Here is a 7,674-nt window from a genome sequence, read left to right as displayed (position 1 = left end):
TGTTTTTGGTGTCTGTCCCCAGTGGCTAAGGTTGGTTCAGTGGGCTGAGTAGGTTTCCTGGTTGAGGGGACTAGTGCCTGTGTTCTGGTGGATGAGGCTGGATGTTGTCTTTCTGGTGGGCAGGTCCACGTCTGGTGGTGTGTTTTGGGGTGTCTGTAGCTTTATTATTAATTTAGGCAGCCTCTCTGCTAATGGATGAGGCTGTGTTCCTGTCTTGTTATTTGTTTGGCATAGGGTGTCCAGCAGTGTAGCTTGCTGGTCATTGAGTGAAGCTCGGTCTTGGTGTTGAGATGGAGATCTCTGGGAAATTTCTGCCATTTGATATTACGTGGAGCTGGGAGGTCTCTTTTTGATCAGTGTCCTGAAGTTAGTTCTCTCACCTCAGAGGCACAGCCCTGATGCCTGGTTGGATCACCAAGAGCCTTTAATCCACATGGCTCAGAATAAAAGGGGGAAAAAAAAAGAAAGAAAGAAAGAATGAAAGAAGATAAAATAAAGTACAATAAAATAAAGTTATTAAAATGAAAAAAAGAAAGAAAGAAAGAAAGAAAGAAAGAAAGAAAGAAAGAAAGAAAGAAAGAAAGAAAGAAAGAAAGAAAGAAAGAAAGAAAGAAAGAAGGAAAGAAAGAAAGAAGGAAAGAAAGAGGATAAAATAAAATAAAGTTATTAAAATAAAAAATATTTATTAAGAAGAAAAATTTTATGAAGTAAAAACACGGCTCAGAGTAAAAGGGAGGGGAAAAAAGAAAGAAAGAAAGAAGAAGATAAAATAAAATAAAATAAACTTATTAAAATAAAAAATAATTACTAAGAAAAAAAAATTTTTTAAGTAAAAAAAAAAAAACGGACAGACAGAACCTTAGGACAAATGGTAAAAGCAAAGCTATACAGACAAAATCACACACAGAAGCATACCCATACACACTCGCAAAAGGGAAAAAGGGAAAATATGTATATATATATCGTTGCTCCCAAAGTCCACCTCCTCAATTTGGGATGATTCGTTGTCTATTCAGGTATTCCACAGATGCAAGGTACATCAAGTTGATTGTGGAGCTTTAATGCGCTGCTTCTGAGGCTGCTGGGAGAGATCTCCCCCTCTCCTCTTTGTCCACACAGCTCCCGGGGTTCAGCTTTGAATTTGGTCCCGCCTCTGCATGTAGGTCGCCCGAGGGCGTCTGCGCTTCAGTCAGACAGGATGGGGTTAAAGGAGCAGCTGATTTCGGGGCTCTGTCTCACTCAGGCCGGGGGGAGGGAGGGGCACGGATGCAGGGCGAGCCTGCGGCGGCAGAGGCCGGCATAACATTGCACCAGCCTGAGGTGCGCCGTGCGTTCTCACGGGGAAGTTGTCCCTGGATCCCGGGACCCTGGCAGTGGCGGGCTGCACAGGCTCCCGGGACAGGAGGTGTGGAGAGTGACCTGTGCTCGCACACAGGTTCCTTGGTGGCGGCAGCAGCAGCTTTAGCGTCTCATGCCCGTCTCTGGGGTCCGCACTGGTAGCCGCAGCTCACACCCGTCTCTGGAGCTCATTTAAGCGGTGCTCTTCATCCCCTCTCCTCGCTCACCAGGAAGCAAAGAGGGAAGAAAAAGTCTCTTGCCTCTTCGGCAGCTCCAGACTTCTCCCGGACTCCCTCCCGGCCAGCCGTGGCGCACTAGCCCCTTCAGGCTGTGTTCACGCCGCCAACCCCAGTCCTCTCCCTGCGATCCGACCGAAGCCCGAGCCTCCGCTCCCAGCCCCCGCCCACCCCGGCGGGTGAGCAGACGAGCCTCTCAGGCTGGTGAGTGCTGGTCGGCACCGATCCTCTGTGGCAATCTCTCCGCTGTGCCCTCTGCACCCTGTTACTGCACTCTCTTCCGCGACTCCGAAGCTTCCCCCCTCCGCCACCCACAGTCTCCGCCCGTGAAGGGGCTTCTAGTGCGTGGGAACCTTTCCTCCTTCACAGCTCCCTCCCAATGGTGCGGGTCCCGTCCCTATTCTTTTGTCTCTGTTTATTCTTATACCTAAGGCCCTAACTCTTCACCCAACTCAGGCCCTGACACTGTCCCTGACTAAGGCCCAGACACTAGTGCTAACTCAAGAAGTAACACTCTGCCTAACTAAGGCCTTGACAATGCTCTTAATTCAATTCATGACACTGTCCCTACCTAAAGCCCGAACTCTTCTCCCAACTCAGGCACTGACACTGTCCCTGACTAAGGACCAGACACTACTCCCAACTCAGGAATTGACACTGTCCCTAAGGCCTTGACACTACTCCTTTCTCAGGCTCTGACACAGTCCCTAAATAAGGCCCTGTCACTAGTCCTAACTCAGGGACTTACAGTATCCCTAACTAAAGCCAGGACACTACTACTAAATCAGGCCCTGTCAGTGTCCTTAACTAAGGGCTAACACTACTCCTAATCCACGCCTTAACACTACCCCGAACTCAGGCACTGACATTGTCCCTAATTAGAACACTGACAATACACCTAACTCACGCTCTGACTCTATTCATAACTACGGCTTTGATAATACTCTTAACACAGGCTCTGACAGCATCCCTAACTAAGGCCCTGAAACTAAACCCAACTCAGGTCCTCTCACTACTCCCAACTCAGGCCCTAACACCACTGCTAAATCAGGCACTGACACTATCCCTAACTAAGGCCGAGACACTACTCTTAACTCAGGCGCTTACATTGTCCCTAACTAAGGCCCTGAATCTACTCCCAACTCAGGCCCTGTCACTGTCCCTAACTTAGGCCCAGACACTACTCCCAGCTCAGGAACTGACACTGTCCCTAACTAAGGCCTTGACACTACTCCTAACTCAGGCACTGACACGGTACCTAACTAAGGCCCTGTCACTACTCCTAACTCAGGTACTTACACTCTCCCTAACTAAGGCCGTGACAATATTCCTAACTCAGGCCCTGATGCTGTCCCTAACTAAGGCCCTAACACTTCTCCTAACTCAGGCCTTAACACTACCCCAAACTCCGGAACTGACACTGTCCCTAACTAAAGCCCTAACACTACTCCTAACTCAGGCACTGACTCTCTCCATAACTACAGCCTTGATAATAATCCTACCACAGGCTCTGAAAGCATCCCTAAACATGGCCCAGAAAGTACACCCAACTCAGGCCCTCTCACTACTCCCAACTCAGGCCCTAACAGTACTGCTAACTCAGTAACTGACAATGTCCCTAATTAAGGCCGTGACACTACTCTTAACTCAGGCCCTGACACTGTCCCTAACTAAAGCCCTGACACTACTCCTAACTCAGTCACTGACACTATACCAAACAACGACCGTGACACTACTCTTTACTCAGGCCATGACCCTGTCCCTAACACAGTGCCTGACACTACTCCTAACTGAGGCACTGACACTGTCCCGAACTAAGGCCAGGACACTACTACTAAATCAGGCTTTGACATATTCCCTTACTATGGTCCTGTAACTACTCCTGACTCAAGTATTTACACTGTCCCTATCTAAGGCCCTAACACTACTCCTAACTCAGACCTTAACACTACCCCGAACTCAGGCCCTGACACTGTCCCTAACTAAGGCCCTGACACTAATCCTCATTCAAGCATTGTCACTCTACATAACTAAGGCCTTGACACTACTCTTAACTCAGGCCCTGACACTGCCCTGAAATACTCCCAGCTCAGGCACTGACACTTTCCCTAACTAATCCCCTGACACTACTCCCAGCACAGGCACTGACACGGTATCTAACTAAGGCACTGACTCTACCCGTAACTCAGAACTGACACTATCCCTAACTAAGGCCCTCACACTACTCCTAACTCAGGTCTCAATACTACTGCTAACTCAGGCCCTGACACTGTCCCTAACTAAGGCCCTGTTACTACTCCTCACTCAGGCACTGACAGTGTCCATAACTAAGGCAGTGATACAACTCCTAACTCAGGATTTGACACTGGCCCTTACTAAGGGCCTGTCACTACTCCTAACTCAGGTACTTACACTGTCCCTAACTAAGGGTGTGACACTACTCCTAACTCAGGCCCTGACACTGTCCCTAACTAAGGCTCTGACAGTACTCCCAACTCCGGCACGGACACTGTCACTAACTAAGGCCCTGACTCTACCCCTAACTCAGGCCCTGACAATCACCCTAACTAAGGCCCTCACACTACTCGTAACTCAGGCCTTATCACTACTCCTAACACAGGCACTGACACTATCCCTAACTAAGGCCCTCATGCTACTCCCAACTCAGGCCCTAAAGCTACTCCGAACTCAGGCACTGACTCTATCCCTAATGAAGGCTGTGACATTAGTCCGAACTCAGGCACTGACACCCTCCCTAATTAAGGACTTGACACTAATCTTAACTCAGGCACTGACACTGTCTGAAACAAAAATGCTGTCACTACTCCCAACTCAGGCACTGACAGTGTCCCTAACTAAGGCCGTGACATTACTCCTAACTCAGGCACTGACACTGTCCCTAACTAAGGCGCTGACACTACGCCCAACTCAGGTACTTGCACTGTCCCTAACTAAGACCCTGACTCTACACCCAACTCAGGCACTGACACTGTCCCTAACTATGGCCCTCAAATGACTCCCAACTCAGGACCAAACACTCCTCCTAACTCAGGCACTTACAATGTCGCTAACTAAATCCGTGACTCTACTATTAACTCAGGACCTAACACCTGTCCATAACGAAATCCAACACACTACTCTTACCTTAGGCACTGACACTGTGCCTAACTAAGGCCCTGTCACTACTCCCAACTCAGGACGTAACACTATTCCTAACGAAGGCCGTGACACTACTCTTAACTCAGGCACTAACACTGTCCCTAACTAAGACCCTGACGCTACTCATAACTCAGGCACTGACACTTTCCCTAAATAAAGCCTTGACACTATTCTTAACTAAGACAGTGACTCTGTCCATAACGAGGGCCCAGTCACTAATCACAACTCAGGCACTGACACTGTCGCTAACTAAGGCCCTGACAGTACTGCTAATTCAGGCGCTGACACTGTCCCTAAGTAAGGCCCTGAGACTACTCACAACTCAGGCACTGACAGTGTGCCTAACGAAGGCCTTGATTCTACCCATAACTCAGGCACTGACACTCTCCCTAACAAAGGCCTTGACACTACTCTTAACTCAGGCACTGACACTGTCCCTAAAGAAGGCCATGACATTACTCCTAACTCAGGCCCTGACACTGTCCCTAACTAAGGCCCTGACGGTACCCCTAACTCAGGCACTGACACTATCCATAAGTAAGGACTTCACACTAATCTTAACCCAGCCCCAGAAAATACTCTGAACTCAGGCACTGACCCTGTCCCTAACTAAGGTATTCACACCACTCCTATCTCAGGCCCTGACACTACTCCTAACTCAGGCACTGACAATATCCCTAACTAAGGCCTTGACGCCACTCCCAACTCAGGCACTGACACTGTGCCTAAACAAGGCCCTGAGAGTACTCCTAACTCCGGCACTGATAATGTCCCTAACTAAGGCCATGACACTACTCCTAACTCAGGCACTCACACTCTGCCTAACTAAGGCCTTGACACTACTCTTAACTGAGGCTCTGACACTGTCCCTATCAAAGGCCATGACACTACTCCTAACTCAGGCCCTGACGCTGTCCTTAACTAAGGCCCTGACACTATTCCTCACTCAGGCACTGACACTCTACCTAACTAAGGCCTTGACACTACTCTTAACTCAGTCCCTGACACTGTCCCGAACTAATGGCCTGACAATACTCCCAGCTCAGGCACTGACACTGTCCCTAACTAAGGCCCTGACACTACTCCCAACTCAGGCACTGACACTGCCCTAACTAAGGCCCTGACTGTATCTCTAACTCAGGCAGTGACACTATCCATAAGTAAGGCCCTCACACTAATCTTAACCCAGCCCTTGGAACTACTCCGATCTCAGTCACTGACCCTGTCCCTAACTAAGCATTCACACTACTCCTAACTCAGGCACTGACAATGTCCCTAAATAAGGCCTTGACACTACTCCTCACTCAGGCACTGACAGTGTCCCTAAGTAAGGTCCTGACAGTACTGCTAATTTGGGCACTGACATTTTCTCTAACTAAGTCCCTGAGACTACTCACAACTCAGGCACTAAACTGTCGCTAACTAAAGCCCTGATTATTCACCTAACTCAGGCACTGACACTCTCATTAACAATTGCCATGACATTACTCCTAACTCAGGACCTGACACTGTCCCTAACTAATGCCCTGACTGTACCCCTACCTCAGGCATTGACACTGTCCCTAAAAAAGGCACTGACTCTATTCCCAACTGAGGCCTGGACTCTGTCTATAACTAAGGAATTCACATTACTGCTAGCTCAGGCCCTGAAACTACACCTAAATCAAGCACTTACACTGTCCCTAAATAAGGCCTTGATACTACTCCTAACTCACTCCCTGACAAGGTCCCTAACGAAGGCCCAGTCACTACTCCTAACTCAGGTACTTACACTCTCCCTAACTAAGGCCCTGTCACTACTCCTAACTCAGGAACTGACACTGTCCCTAACTAAGGCCTTGACACTACTCTTAACTCAGGCACTGACACTGTCCCTAACGAAGGTTGTGACATTCCTCCTAACTCAGGCCCTGACACTATCCCTAACTAAGGCCCTGACTGTACCCCTAACTTAGGCACTGACACTATCCATAATGAACGCCCTCACACTAATCTTATCCCTGACCCTGAAACTACTCCGAACTCAGGTATTGACCCTGTCCCTAACTAAGGCATTCACACTACTCCTATCTCAGGCCCTGAAACTATTCCTAACTCAGGCACTGATAATATCCCTAACTAAGGCCTTGACACTACTCCCAACTCAAGCACTGACACTGTCTCTAACTACGGCCATGTCAGTGCTCATAATTAAGGAACTTACACTCTCCATAACTAAGGCCTTGACACTAATTTAACACAGGCTCTGACACTGTCGATAACACCTGACTCTACTCCCAATTCAGACTTTGACACTGTCCCTAACTAAGGCCCTGACTGTACCCCCAACTCAAGCACTGGGTGCTGAAATTACTCCGAACTCAGGCTATTACCCTGCCCCTAACTAAGACGTTCACACTACCCCTAACTCAGACACTGACACTGTCCCTAACTAACACCCACGTTATACCCATTGCCGTAGTCTGAGCTGCACTGAGAAAAACATTCGGCTTCGCATTCTATTTAGGACCTCCAACATGAAGTCATAGGAGCCTCGCGTGGGCACCGTATTTCCTGGAAGAACACTGAGTACCCCTAGGCTCCCCTGGGCCTGCTAAGCAACATCCATGACCGAAGCACTTCGGAGTCCCTCTGTGTAGGCCGAGCGCACAAGGGCACACTGCACTCTTTCCTGGGAGAGCTTGATTTCCCCAGGACTCCAACACGTTCACGAACACCGTTCCAGCCAGTTCCAACATGCCGTGGAAGTCGGACATATTACCCTAGTCTGAGCGGCACTGAGAAAAACACTCGGCTTCGCAGTCCATCTACGACCTCCTACCTGAAGTCACGCTGCCTCTTGGAGAAAGTCGGCTTGCATTGCTACTGCAACTAAAGCCCAGTTCTTCGTGTAGCACAGCAGGCTTTTGAAGAGGCACAGGCCCGGAGGACTAACCACGGC

Source organism: Physeter macrocephalus, chromosome 10, assembly GCF_002837175.3.
Source record: "Physeter macrocephalus isolate SW-GA chromosome 10, ASM283717v5, whole genome shotgun sequence".
Lineage (NCBI taxonomy): Eukaryota > Metazoa > Chordata > Mammalia > Artiodactyla > Physeteridae > Physeter > Physeter macrocephalus.
Note: the sequence above shows the minus strand (reverse complement) of the source record.